This window comes from Panthera pardus, unplaced genomic scaffold (assembly GCF_024362965.1).
Source record: "Panthera pardus isolate Hobbes unplaced genomic scaffold, ASM2436296v1 HiC_scaffold_15, whole genome shotgun sequence".
Taxonomy (NCBI): Eukaryota; Metazoa; Chordata; class Mammalia; order Carnivora; family Felidae; genus Panthera; species Panthera pardus.
In genome coordinates this window covers 71,371,587-71,386,219 of record NW_026526710.1, presented here as the reverse complement: position 1 = coordinate 71,386,219, position 14,633 = coordinate 71,371,587, and the positions used below count along the sequence as shown (strand labels likewise).

General features: G+C 50.5%; 1 long non-coding RNA gene across 1 annotated transcript; it reads left to right on the top strand.

Annotated features, from left to right (window-relative positions):
• The first annotated feature begins 379 nt into the window (after positions 1–379).
• On the top strand, positions 380–5,925 carry LOC109275789 (uncharacterized). The gene is made up of 3 exons (XR_002084374.2): positions 380–697; positions 5,012–5,122; positions 5,405–5,925. It is a non-coding gene; the product is annotated as an uncharacterized LOC109275789 (long non-coding RNA).
• Positions 5,926–14,633: the final 8,708 nt, after the last annotated feature.

Genomic DNA, 14,633 nt, shown 5'->3' with positions numbered 1-14,633 from the left:
ATAGTTTACTTTTCCCTTTCTTCCTTAAAAGACACAAAGAACTTAAGTGATGGTGGGCCTGCGGGGAGTGGGCTAGGGGCGGGGAGGTGGGGTGGGGGGCTTTTGCATTTGGGGTTTTACCTTGCTGTCCTTTAATTGCTCGGAGGGTCAGAAGCAGAGCTCCAAGGCCTCTGAACCTGGCAACAGATGCAGGAGGACAGGGTCTCTCGTCGGAAGCTGAGAACAGAGGCAGCGAGACATCAAAGAACTAGGATCTCTGTATAGACAAAGGCCGGGTTGGCTTGATGTGAGAGGTCACGGTGAAGCTGCAAACACAGTAGAGGTGACCTCCAAGTGGAAGCAGAGGGCTTTGACCCTCGGCAGTGCGGGGGCCGCTCAGAGCTGGAGTTAGGGGAGCTTTAACTTGATCCAAAAGGGAGGCAGACAGCTCAGCGTGTTAGCAGTAAGTGTCGGGGGCGTCAGGGGGATGTACTTGGAGGCCTGACCTAGTCCTGGGGTCGTGAAACGGTTCGTCTAGGAAGCCATGTTTGGCATGAGCCGCTGAAGGAGGCGTAGGAATTGTCTAGGCAACAGCAGGGACTGGAAAGATACCAGGTACAGGGAACAGCATGTATGAACGTCTGAGACAGAGACCAGAAGGTGAGCCGATGGGGTTGGAGCAAATCCACTGGAAAAAGGCGCAGGATGAGGACACAAGGTAGGCAGGGTGCTCTCCCATGGGACTTGGGAAAGCAAAGGTTTAGGGTTCATCGTTATCCCAACAGCACTGGGAAGCTTTGGGCTTTTTCTGTTTTTTTGCTTTTGTTTTTGTTTTCGCTCTGGGAAGCTTTTACAGGGTGTTCATTTCACCAAGACAGGATCACTTAGTCAGCAGGGAGAAGAGGGGTGCGGGGAAGGATAAGAGAGGCAGTTTTGAGGCTCTGGTGAGGCCCGCTTGGGGGGGATGACCGCGGTGGGGACAAAAGAGCTGGTGCCACGTTGGGTAGAAGTTGATGGGTGTCCCTTGGGATCTCTGTTTCAAGAGGATGGCACCAGGTAGCACGACTTCCGTTCCGAGCTGCCTTGCAATGTGCTCGTGGGGATGGGCACCAAACGGGAAGGTGGGGGGAAAGATCCACAGATCTGAACACCGGTCGTGGGAGCTGCAGACTCTCTGAGACATCGGCTTGCAGCCCACATCCCCATCTGTGCTCCTGGCCTCCCTCTTCTCCCTGCTGACTCAGTGATCCTGTCTTGGTAAAATGAACACCCTTTAAAAGCTTCCCAGTCGAGCCGGAATACACAGAGAGGGTGATTATTTTTACGCATCAGCACTAGACTTCAGGGGTGACGAGCCACTAGAATGAGAACTGGTGCATTCTGGGGGGTTAATTGCCTTTGCAGATATTGATTACATTGCTCCCCCCACCCCCCCATTTGAGCCTCATTCTTACTTTTCACCAAGCGTGAAGGACAGGACTTTCCCTCGGCAAAATTGTGAATTAGGAGAACCTGAGTCCCCCGGCTTTTGAAAGTTCTCTCCTGCCTGAAGTACATCATCCCTTCCGAGTGGCAGACGTGGGAGGCCTCAGAGAGGCTGCCAAGGCCTGAAAAGCCACATGCACACCAAGCCTTTGAATATATGTGGGTGCTGTTGTGATTGATGACATCGGCATTTATTGCAATGTCCCACTGAATTCAACATAACTTTGGTCATTATGCATTGTCTTAACCAATAGATTGGAAAAGTCTAACCTGTTATTATGTGGGTGGGGGGTTCTGTGGGTTTTTTTTTAAGAGGTCATTAGACTTAAGAACTACTAGTCTAGGGAGAAGGATCTGGTATAGTAGGCCGATGTGTTATTCATTCCGTAAATAGTTATTTCACGCTTCCTGTGTGCAGAGCACCATGCTGAGCCCTAGAGATACTCATGAATGAAACACACATAGCCTCTGTCCTCAAGAAATGTACAGTCTGGTGGGAGACAGAGGTCAGTCAACAGCAGTTAGGGACTGGCACACTGGCGAAAAGCTGGTTTTAAGTAGCAGATTAGGTTGAGTTTTAGGACTCAGGGACGTGATGTCCTTCCTCCTTCCTCAGGGATATGGATGTTGAAAGAGGATCCTTGAGAGGGGTATAAACATTAACACAAAGGTCTCCGTTCCTGCTGGTGGGATTTCAGGAAAGCCATTTAAATAGCTAGACTGGAAGACAAATCAGAACCTTTGCTAAAAGAATAAAATATTGTCCAGAGTATACATGTTAATAACCAATATCATCAACATACTACCCAGTTAGTGTCTGATATTGATTTATAGGCTGTGCCTGTGTGGGGGACTCTGTCTCCATATATTTAAAGATACACATCTGAGAATTGCACCTGATGCTATTAGAATGTCAAAATAATGCTTACTGGGTCTGGAATGATGCTAGAGATTGGTGGCTATTAGCCGGTTGTTGGAATTTGAGCCTGACATGCACAGCAAGGAAAGCCCAGTGATAAAATTACCAATAATGGAAATAGAATCCAAAGCATTTTTTTTTTTTTTTTGGTGAAAAAGGATTTGGGACCTAGCTGGCTGGGAAGAGATAGCACATGACAGTAAAGCATCACGTGTTGCTGGTGGTAATAATACACGGTAGGGGCTTTCTTACTTAGACCATCAAGATCCTTCAAAAATCATTGAAATCGTCCTGAAGGGTATTCTTCCTAATTGATATGACTCAAAGTGTATTTTTGTCGTTAACGATTATCGTGTTGGAAGGGGTTCACAATACTCCCACTGGGGACCTATGTGCCAAGGCATGTGCTCCCGAGGGAGGCTCATCTGAGTACCATTAAGTTTGGCTTGATTGGGAGAAGCATCCAGACCTTCCATAAGCCTTCTGTGTCTGCATTCATCCATTGGGTTGGTGTCATAGCATACTTGAAGGTGAAGGAGAATGTTTCAACCAGTCATCGTAAGGCGGAGAGGCCAATTTCTCTGAAAGTCATACAGCCTTGCTGTGAGGCATCCCAGATCAGTGGAGGTCCGCTCTGGATGGTAGAGACTTTGCTCCGTGATGAGTTTCCCCCACCTGGCTGCCCTCAGTTTTCTCAGTGGTGACATGCAGAGACTGGTTGACATAAGCCTCCTGAAGCTCTAATATTGGGGTTTTCTGATTCAGTTACTCTGTGGCCAGTACAGTGCTCCTCTCACCCTCTCCTCCTAGCTTCCCTTCTCCTCCCATGAATATCGGTCGCATGGGGTGGCCAGGTTGGGCAGGGAGGATTTGTCACACAGAGAAGATCGAGATGCATTAGGATCCCTTAGCTGTTTACAGACAACGGGCCGTCGCTCGGTCATTCTCTGTCGGGGAGACAAGCCGTATCTTCACCTGTCCCTCGGGAGGGACAAACAGCATCGGGCAGGTAAGGGGTCAGTTCTGGCCCCTGACTTCACTCTGGTATCTAAGCCGCGACAAAGCAGAGTGGACGTGGCTAGAAAATGGCCTGACGCTGAACAAGGGTAACAGCCAGCTTTGTCTTTAGAAAGCTAAAGAGAAGTCTGCCTTTGCTGACCAGAAGGCCAGAAGACAGGGGCCAGAGGCCGTTACAGGGGCTCCAACACATCAAACCACCTTTGCAGGCTGTAGTGAGGGGAGGGGGGAGGCAAAGACGGAGACCTCCTCTCTCGGACCTCACGATCTTTTTGGAGAAACCAGACCCCTGCCAGTAGAGAGAGCATTAATCATTGTTGGCACCTCACCAGGCTGTATGCGAGAGAGTCAACAGGCTACCCGGGCGTGGAGATCAGCAAACCTGGGCAAGTGCCTATGAGCACTTGAGATTGACTCACGTGCTTGGATGTGACTTCCCCTCAATGAAATGCAAACATATCTTGGCACCAGCCTTAAGGTCATTGTGGATTCGGGGGCGTTTCTGCTGGCTTCACCCTGGCAAGACTGAGAGGTGGGTAGAGCTGGTCTCAGAGCTTCTCATGTCTCTTGTGGCAGCCACATTTCTTCTCCTGGGCAGCTCCCAGTGCCTTGAAGCTTCTCTACAGGCACCAGAAGCTTCTCTACTATCCACCCCACGCAGGCAACCCTCTTGCCTCTTGCCCACTGTGGAAACGTACTAGCTCGGGGCGCATGGCTGGCTTAGTCGATTGAGATTGAGAAATCGACTCTCGATTTCACCTCTAGTCATGATCCCAGGGTCATGGGATCAAGCCCCACGTCGTGCTCTGCGCTGAGTGTGGAGACTGCTTAAGATTCTCTCTCGCTCTCTCTCTCTCTCTCAAGGAGAGAGAGAGAGACAGAGAGACAGAGAGACAGAGAGAGAAATCTAGCTTTCTACAGTGTGGGCAAGGGTATGGGGAACTGGCACCCTCATCTACTGCTGGTGAGAATATAGACCAGTATGGATTGCAAAGCAAATTATCAGGTTTACAAAAGCCCATATCTTTTGACACAATTCTACTTTTACGAATTTCTCCTACAGATGTGCCCCAAATCGCAGTATTGCTCACATAGAAAAAGATTAAAAACATACCAAATATCTATTAGAAAGACACTGGTCAAATAACATAAGGTATATTCATAGAGAGAAATATTCTGGGGCCATTAAAATAATGTCAGATGTATTGGTGTGTGTGTTTTTTTAAAATTTTTTTTTCAACGTTTTTTATTTATTTTTGGGACAGAGAGAGACAGAGCATGAATGGGGGAGGGGCAGAGAGAGAGGGAGACACAGAATCGGAAACAGGCTCCAGGCTCCGAGCCATCAGCCCAGAGCCCGACGCGGGGCTTGAACTCACAGACCGCGAGATCGTGACCTGGCTGAAGTCGGACGCTTAACCGACTGCGCCACCCAGGCGCCCCAGGTGTGTGTGTTTTTTTTAAGAAACCTGTGAATCAGTCTCAGAGATCTATTGTTCTGCTCAAAGTGTTACTGAGTAAAAAACCCAGAATGCTTGGCTCTGTGTATAACCTGTTTCCATTTCAGTAGAAAAGGGAAAAGAGTTAACTATGTCTTTACTTGTCTGGCAGGATGTCAGAGAAGTTGCTCGTGGAGGTTGCCAGGGAGGAGGACAAGAGATGCCTGGGGTTTGGGGAACGGTAGAGACATCTCGGCTAAGCCTTCATCTCCAGAGGCCCCTGGTAAGTTCCAGTATCTGGGCTGAGAGTATGACCCATTCATCCCTTAGCACTTCAAAGTAGACTGAACATTGTTCCAGCAATAAAACAGAATGAGAAAGGATCAGATAGCAAATCTGGTAAGATTTCTGACACTACGGGGGGGTTGATATTAAATCGATGTGGCTCAAAACTGGAATTATAAAAGGCAGCATGCATCAGTTGGTGGGGGCTAGACGGAGAGAGGGCACATGGTGGGGTTACTGTGTATTTCCGTGGCATCCAGTGGCTCCCTGTTCCCTTCAGGGCACGCGGCTCCCAGGAATGTGTGTGGAAGAAAGAATCACCCTCAGAATTACAAAAAGCACCTGAGTCTGGTTCTCCGCTCTGCCACTTACTGGCTGTGTGACATGACTAAGGCAGCTCTCAGACCCAAGTGTCCTCATCTACAAAGTGGCTGTGGTGTTTGAATGAGACAGCATATGGCCAAGGATTTGTACATGAGTCTGTGAGCGAAATCCGTGCCCAACGGAGACAAGCGTTTCTCTACTTCTCCGCCTTTCCATAGGCTTTTGGATTTTCCCTCTGGTTTAAGGATATGAAATCACTGGCACCTTTTATTGTAAGCTGTCTTCTTTAGAAGTTGGTGACACGTGGCTACCAACTTTGTTTTAGAACGTGGTAACACGCATTTTCCCTTGGCTGGCACCGGTGCCCTCTTCGTCTACTGTGTACCCCAAGTTGACGATGTCCGTTTCCTTGCTATTTTGTTCATTACTCTCTTTTGCTAAATGGATGTAATTTGGCCTCCTCTCTCTTTCCCAGCGTAGGGGAGATGCTTATCTCTAACTGGGTGGCTGCTTTGAACCATTCACAGAGGCCTTCACTGAAAGTGGGGCCCCACGTCCCATTCCCAAGACAACCATTGTTAGTTCTCGTGTAGACGATGAACATAGACACAGGTATGTATGGTTTCGCCACATTTTAAATACAAATCCACGCCATAGTATCTAGTATTCTGAACCTTGCTTTTTTATTTCACAATGTATCTTCGAGATCACTTTGTATCAGTGCACAGAGAGACTCTTGACTCTCTTTCTTTGGTTGAGTAATAGAACGTTGTGAATTGTTAAAGGAGTTGGAGTTTTACAGAGGACCGGACATATTTCAAAAACGGAACCTTGAAAAATCTGCCCAAGTTGGCCTCAAGGGAGAGTAAAGGGAGATGATATATAGGCCAGCTGCAAACAATGATTTTGAGGGGACATTACGTTTACACCCCGTGAGACTTCTCCGTGGACCCCTTCCAGCCACCATGCATTCTAGGGGCAGGGTGGATCGTAATTTGTTTAAATAGGTCCCCGGATCCCTTCACTTGTTGCAGGTTCCAACAACACTGCCATGAAATTTCCTACCCCAACCTGGAGCCACGTGTTTGGTTTGAGTCGACCCGCAAGGAAATTCTCCAGAGCGCACCTCCGGAATTTTCTTAACCCAAACACAGCCCCTGCCTCTTGGAGGCCATTGTCCTTAGAACTCAAACCCTTTTGGCAGCTGAGTGCCCCAAAGCCAGACTGCTCCCCCTTGCTGGTGGCCTGAACTTGTTCGTCTCGGTGTGGGATTTGGGGGGCAGTCTCTTCACTCGGTCTAAGAGGGCTGGGAAAGGTGGAGTCCCAGGTCCTCCCGACAGGCCATTTCTTCCAGCGGCCTTGCTCTCGTCATTTTAGGGACCTTCTCCTCCCTCTGCGTCTTCAGGGGCAGAAAGCTAACTGTGGGTTCCCTTTGAGGTTGAGTTCCGGCTCCATGTTGCTTAGCGGCTCTTATGGAAGAAGGAGACGGTCTGTGACAGCCCAGGCTTTGCTTATGCAATAGACCAGAGTAAGAAACCTACAGGTTTGGTTGACAGAATGAGGGCCTCTGAATTCACTGATCTGTCTTGGGTGACACCCTCCGAGAAGCCACAGCAAACCCTGACTCACTGTAAGCACCTAGAAGAAAACCTGATGCCTATCTGAGGGGGAGCAAAGGAAAGTCAGCTGCTTTTCAGAGCTCGGAGCACAGCGGCCCCGCTCAGCTAGCAGGACGCCTGGTCATCTGACACTCGTCTGTCCCTGGGTCAGGCTAAGGGCAACACCAGGCGCTCCCCCAACTATTGCAAAAATACTTGAATCTCACAGATGCTGCGGACAGACCAACGAATGACTCGACTTGGTTCTGAGGCACATGGAGTCCATCTGAACGTCTCCCATGCTGGAGTTCATTCTGACGCTGCACATACCCAGAAGCAGAGGCAGAGAACTCCCAGTAACCTCCAGAAAATCCAATTTCCGGCGATGTGCGACAAAACCACTATTTAATAGATGCAAATGTCAGGCTTGGATATTTTTAGGCTTTCTTGTCAGTGCGTGAGTCATTTGGAGTGACAGATTGCTTTCAGGTGGGGCTGGGGGGAGAGCAAGGATCTTCTCCGAACCCCGTTCCTTCGCTGATTTATTGCGTACCTTTGACTCTCGTGAACCCTCTCGGCAATATTACAGGAAGCCGCCTGGCACTGACACCGCATCACAAATCAATTTACCAAATCAGTTAAACAGAACTGTGGCTCAGTTCCCTTTAAGGAAAAAGCAAGTACGAAGATCTGGTCGTGCCCTGTCTGCTCTGCACACGTTTCAGACTCTCTCTTTTTGGTGGCCCCAGACCCTGGAGGCTGTCGCTGGGGAGGCTCCGCTGGCCCTTTTGCCCGGGTAACAGGTGAGGGAGAGTGACAGTGTGACAGTGCTCGGTCACCCTCGCTCTCCTCTCTCTGCAGCGGGAGAGACGGTCTGAGGAGCCCAATCAGGTAGACCTGGGGTCTGTGACTTCCACAGCTGTGCCTTCAAGTGATGCCTCTCAGCTTTTGCTGCTACATCATTCGATTCACTTGGGGAGGTTTTTAAACTACCCATGTCTGGGGGCGCCTGGGTGGCGCAGTCGGTTAAGCGTCCGACTTCAGCCAGGTCACGATCTCGCGGTCCGTGAGTTCGAGCCCCGCGTCAGGCTCTGGGCTGATGGCTCGGAGCCTGTTTCCGATTCTGTGTCTCCCTCTCTCTCTGCCCCTCCCCCGTTCATGCTCTGTCTCTCTCTGTCCCAAAAATAAATAAAAAACGTTGAAAAAAAAAATTTTAAACTACCCATGTCTGGACCTCGGTCGCAGAGATTCTGTTTTGACTCATTAGGGGTGACCCCACCCGCACTGTCCTTTCTGAAGGGAAGGGGGAGGAAGGGAGGGAGAGACCACGAAGGATTCCCATGGGAGCCCATCGAAGGAACGGACGAATCTTGTTATCGGTTCGTCCCCAGGTCCTGGCCCATCACTTGGTACCAGAAAATACTCCAGAAAGAACCAACAAGAGGCTGAATGGATGGTTGAGAATGGGAACTAGAAAGCTTTGAAGACAAGCAGGAGGCCAAACAGTGTGGTGGGAAAACGGCTTCGGGGGGAGCGAGCTCTGATTTAGTGCCGTCATTTGCAAACTGGGTGCTTTGGGTAAGAAGCCCCCCTCTCTGACTCTTAGTTTTCTCATCTGCAGAGCAAGGGGTTCGGAGCAGATAGTTTCTAATGTTCCTTCTCTGTTTCCAAAGCCCTCTGAGTAGATGGTTGCTATGCCTACCCATGGCATTTGGCTATTTTTATTACACCATGTGATTCCAGTCAGCTCTGAATTGGCTTAAGCTAGAGAGCGGTTGTCCTTGAACAAGAAGTCTGGGGCCATCAAAAAGAGGTTGCTTGGTGACGGTTTGTGCAGCGACGACAGACACCCAGTGTAAGGGGAGAAGGCAGGGTGTTCCAGAACATTCTCTGAGGCCCATGGTAATTCCATGGTGGGTGGGTGGGGGTGGGGAGGGAACACACAAGCCCGGAGCATTTCTTTTCGATGTGAGCTGCAGGTATGCGGGTAGAAACACGGAGGCCCAAGCTGGCTTCAGAGACTTAAAAGTCCAGGTCGACTCTTCTCCTGACCCAACTCCCTTCAGCATTGCCCAACTCTCTCCAAACACTGCTCCATGGCTGTTTATGTGCAGATGAAGGAAAGCTCTCTGTTGACTCTATTTCCAAACCCTGCCTTTTGGAATTGACACAAGAAGAGGGCAAACTGCTCGCCAGGGTTGACCATCCAGTCAGCTGGCTCCAACCCCCTCTTCCAGCTTTCTGGCTCTGTCTCCTCAAACAAGCTACGGAAACAGACATCGATAACGCAGATAAAAAGCAGGGCCCCATGGGCTTTGAACCCCAAGGCCAAAAGGCTTATTGCAAACGGGTCAGCTTCTCTCTGTGGCTTCCAGCCCCCAGGGGTGAAAGACCAAAGCTCCCCTCCTTCCTTCCTTGAGACCCTCCCTGCTCACGGTTGGGTCCCCATGGGTGGGGGACCCGAGCGTGACCTGTACTTTCAGGGATGCTCCCTCGGTGCTCCAGGTGGCCAAAGCCTCAGGTCTGCTGTGGCCGCAGGGGAGAGGAAGGCCGTAGCTTGGGACACATGCCTCCATCAACGCAAAGGCAGTATTCCATTCCGGTTAAATGCGCAAGCTCTGTAACGAGAGTGCTCGGTCTCTCTCTTCCAAGTCCTGTGACCTTGGATGAGATTTTTCTTAATCCAGTCATCACTTTCCTTCTCCCATCTGAAAAATGGGAATAATGATGCACCCGTCTAGAAAGGCTGTTCAGAGGATTGAATGTGTTATTTCTAGGAGCGCCTGGGTGGCTCAGTTAAGTCTCCGACTCTTGTTTTTTAAATTTTGAAATGTTTTTATTTATTTTTGAGACAGAGAGAGGCAGAGCATGAGCAGGGGAGGGGCAGAGAGAGAGGGAGACACAGAATCTGAAACTGGCTCCAGGCTCCGAGCTGTCAGCACAGAGCCTGACGCGGGGCTCGAACTCACGAACCGTGAGATCATGACCTGAGCCGAAGTCGGCCGCTTAACCGACTGAGCCACCCAGGCGCCCCTAAGTATCCGACTTTTGATTTTGGCTTAGGTCATGATCTGGAGGTTCGTGGGTTTGAGCCCTGCATCAGGTTCTGTGCTGACAGCTCAGAGTCTGCTTGGGATTTTCTCTTCTCTCTGTCCCTCCCCTGCTCATGTGCATGCTCTCTCTCTCTCTCTCTCTCTCAGAATAAATAAAATTTTTAAAATGTTCTTTTTTTTTTTTAATGTTTATTTTTGAGAGACAGAGTGTGAGTGGGGGAGAGGCAGAGAGAAAGGGAGACACAGAATCACAAGTGGGCTCCAGGCTCTGAGCTGTCAGCACAGAGCCCGACGCGGGGCTCGAACCCACCCACGGTGAGATCACGACCTGAGCCAAAGGCGGAAGCTTAACTGAATCACCCTGGCGGCCCAAAATGTGTTATTTCTAAAGCAGCTTAGAGCACAGCCTGGAAGATGGGGTGTCTCAAATAAATTAGTGGTTCTCAAACTTGAACACGAATAAGGATCTCCTGGGAAGAGTGCAGCTGTAAATAGAGTCTGTAGGGCTCCATTTTCTGGGAGGCTTTGGGTGAGGGGTTCTTGGCTTTTGTGGGCACCGCCTGGTCCCTGCTGTGCCTGTATCTCCCAACCAGGCAGCACGACCCTGCTTCCCCGGCCGCTGGCCCTGGTTGCCTCGTGGCCTGAGTCTTCCCAGATGGCTGTCTCACGTGCCCTGCAAAGTCCTTCCTCTTGACCAATCGATGCTTCAGATTTCAGCTCAGGCAATATCTCTTCCAGGAAAACTTCCTTACCTGACTTTTGGGACGCACCTCCGGGCAGGGGCACAAGCCCTTATTTGCCATTGCCAAATTCAGTTTTTATAAATGTGAAAGCAATCTCAGTGGGGGCAAAAACCTCATTTGAAAATCTGCATTCCAAAAATACACCTGGCCCCAAGAGCTTCGGATTGTGCATCTGTAGCACATTTTGCTCTGATTATTGGCTTTCTCCTTTGCCTTGCCACTAAATGAAAATCCTAAGGGCGAATGTTTGGTACAAATAATGATCAATTAGTATTTCTGGGTTGAATGAACGAATGCATGCATGTTTTTTGTTTTTTTTTTTTGCAGGGAAATGGTCTTTCTTATCCTCTGTGGCATTCTGCACCACTCCATGATATTTGTGGTAGGGTTTGTAAAATTAATTTCACATGGCTCTTTGGTTCTTCCTCCTTGGGACCGGGACTGTAATTGGGTAGGCTGTCCCCAGGTTGGGATGGGTAGGGCCTGGGAAGAATGCGTTTCAAAGAGCTAGACTCTTCCATTCTCCATTTATTTGAATAGGGTTTTGATAAAGAGGGAGCATTTCTGGGGCATTGGCATGTCTTTCATAGAAGAACTTTCCAAGACTGGGGAGGACGAGTCGAAGTGTTCACTCCTGAGATCCTCTTTTCCTTCTTCTCCCCCAAGAGAAAACTCTACCTGTATCATACGAAAAGGAGAGGGGGCGCCTGGGTGGCTCAGTCGGTTGGGCGTCCGACATCGGCTCAGGTCATGATCTCGCAGTTTGTGGGTTCGAGCCCCACGTCGGGCTCTGGGATGAGGGCTCGGAGCCTGGAGCCCGCTTCAGATTCTGTGTCTCCCTCTCTCTCTCTGCCCCTCCCCCACTTGTGCTCTGTCTCTCTCTGTCTCTCAAAAAATAAATACAAACATGTAAAAAAAAATTAAAAAAAAAAAGAAAAGGAGAGGATACTCCACCAGACCCGCTCCTCTGGACTTGATAAAGGTCAAGAACTCCAGGGCAGGAAAGTGGGACAGACGCCTCGGCAGCTTCCAGCTGAGTTATTAGACAAGGAGAGGATGAGGAGGCCCAGACAGAGTTATGAGAGTTCTGGCTCCCAGTGTCCACGAGCTAAAGCATGCAGGCCTTTGGGATATACTGTGACAATGTGTTTACGTTCTAAGTAAAGAAAAATGGGAGAATTATTAGATAACTTAAGTCCAAATCTCACCTTGGTCCAAACTGCCTTTGCCCATGTGCAGACGTTGCAAACTCACATGCTTACCTGGGCCAGGCAGGTACTCTAGGTAATGAGTTAAGTGGGCCAGATGGAGTACAAGAAGGAGTGGAGGGGAGTGTGGCCAACTGGACGGTTTCGGCCCCTATTCAGCTCCCATCCATTGACGGCAGGCCTTCGAATTTTTCATGAGAAATTGGGAAACCTGATTTTTGGGCGAAATGTTCCTCTTAAAAAAAATCCTGGGAAGGCCAAGTAAAGTTCATGGGTAGTCAAACCCATCGCCATTTTGCAATGTTTGTTTCCATACGTTCCGGGTGCCGTATCTCAGGGAAGTCAGGTGATCTTGGGGAAGTCGGTGTGTGAATTCCTAAAATTTTCTGATCGCTCTGAGCTGTGTGGAGGCTGTCATTCTCCTCTGCAGCTCCTCACTCTACTCTCACACCAAAAGGCAGAGTGGGCTCCCCTCCTCCTTTTCCAAACACAAGGGCATTTTACCCGTGCCCTTGGTCAGCACCCAAAAGAGACCGCTGAGAAGCCGGCAGAAGTCACTTGCGAGGCACCTCTGCTTAGACAGCCCCATGTGGCCGGGACGCCTGCAGGCTTCGAAGGAAACGGCCATCTCTCGAGAACCACGCACAGTGTTGCTTATGCCATGAGGCTTCAAGATCGTGTCTGAAAGGATGGGAAGCAGAGCGAAAAGGCCACACGTTCATTCCCTACCGTTTTAGGCAACCGGAGGTCAAGGCGGCATGACTCTCTTAGACCATTTTCGGGTTTCAGTCTTTTGCTGACCGTCTCCTTGTTTCCTCTCCTGTTCTCTTGCCAGAGACCCCACATGCCTTTGTTTTTTTTTTTTGTTTTGTTTTGTTTTTTTTAACAATCAACCGGGTCTGTCTTCAAGGTCATGTGGTGGAAGACGCTGGTCAGCCTGGCCAACATTTGATTGTCATTTGGGGGGTGGACAGACGCAGGAAACAGTGAGCGTTCTCTGAACTGAAATCCACAGACAACCTCCAAGCTCGCTGCAACCAGCAGCTTCACCCCACTCCCCAGACCGCTGTCCAGCTCCTGTTATTCCAGATTTCTTGAGCATCCAAGGTGCGGAGGACACGGATAAAACCCTAGGCTACCCGGTTGCTTATGGTGATGTGTAGGAAGGAGACCATTACATCAACAACCACCACAAGAGGCAGAAAGGGGCCAGGAAGGATGGAACTCCATTTGGTGGGGGCGCCAGGAAAGGTTTTGCGGATGAAGCAACATCAGAGATGGACGCTGAGGTCCGGGTAGAGCTGGATGTGTGTGGGAAGGTCACTCCTTGCAGGGAGGACAGTGTGAACCACGACAAGAGGGGAGGAGTGCCCGGGGTGGGTGGGGAGACACTCTCTGGGAGTGAACAGAGGGGCAGGAAGGGAATGTGAGTCTGCAGCCTGACCCTGGCTTGGAGTGCTTGGCTGAGGAGTTGAGATTGTCATGGGTGAGCACCGGTGGCTGTTGAGGGATTTCTGCAGGGGGACGCGGTGACTAGCGCTGAGCCGTGTGCCAACTGGATTGGGAACTGGGAACAGGGCGAGGAGGAAAAGGGGTGTGCAGTCAGGGGGTTACTGTCCTCACGGGGAGAGAAGTTTCTGAGGCTGGGAAGGTGGAGGTGAGGGTGTCTGCACCCTCCTGAGCCGGTAAGGGTGTTCCTGCTGTCCTCTGCCCCTCCCCCTTCTCCCGAGCCCCCACTCTGGTCAGGTGTTTGCCCCTGACTCCCCCCAGAACCTCTGCTGTTGAGATCACCAGGGACGCCCGGACGGCCGCTTCCAGTGGGCATGCCTCAGTCGCTTCTTGGGGATCTTCCAGCAACACGGATCTTCCTCTACTCACGATGGGGTTACGTTCTGATAAACCCATCGTGAGTGGAGCGTATCATTAAGTCAAAAATGCATTGCTACACCTGACCTATGGAACATCAGAGCTTGGCCCGGCCTCCCTCACCCGTGCTCCGAACGCTGATATGAGCCTGCGGTTTGAGAACCAGGTGTTGACTGTCGCATGCGACGCGCCGACCCCGGCGCTGAGGTTGAAGAACAGGACGGCGTGTGGGGAAAGACGGTTGTCAGTGTGGCGGTCATTGACCCTCGTGCTCACTGGCTGACGGGGGGCCAGGTCACTGCCCCCCTGCCCAGTGTCACCGGAGAGGCCACCGCATGTCACTGGCCCGGGGCATGATCGATATTCAAACTTCCAAGTATGGTTTCCACTGAATGCCTGTGCCTTTTGCACGATCGTAAGGGTAAAAAATCAGTAAGTTGAGCCACAGTGAAGTCGGGACTGTCTGTAACGGACACACACAGTCTCCCCACCTTCATAAATAAGGTCTCTCCCTGTTTCTGGGACCCCACCGGCTCCCGGTTTTCCTCCCACCTCTGGCCACTCCATTCCTGATGGCCTCACCTTCCTGTCCTGGGACCCTCCTTTGCAAAGGCTCGGAAGGGCTTTAAATTCCGTCGACATGCTGACGGCACTTACGTTGGCATCTCCAGCCCGGACCCCTTCCTGAACTTCTGTGTTCAACTTTCCACTTGACCT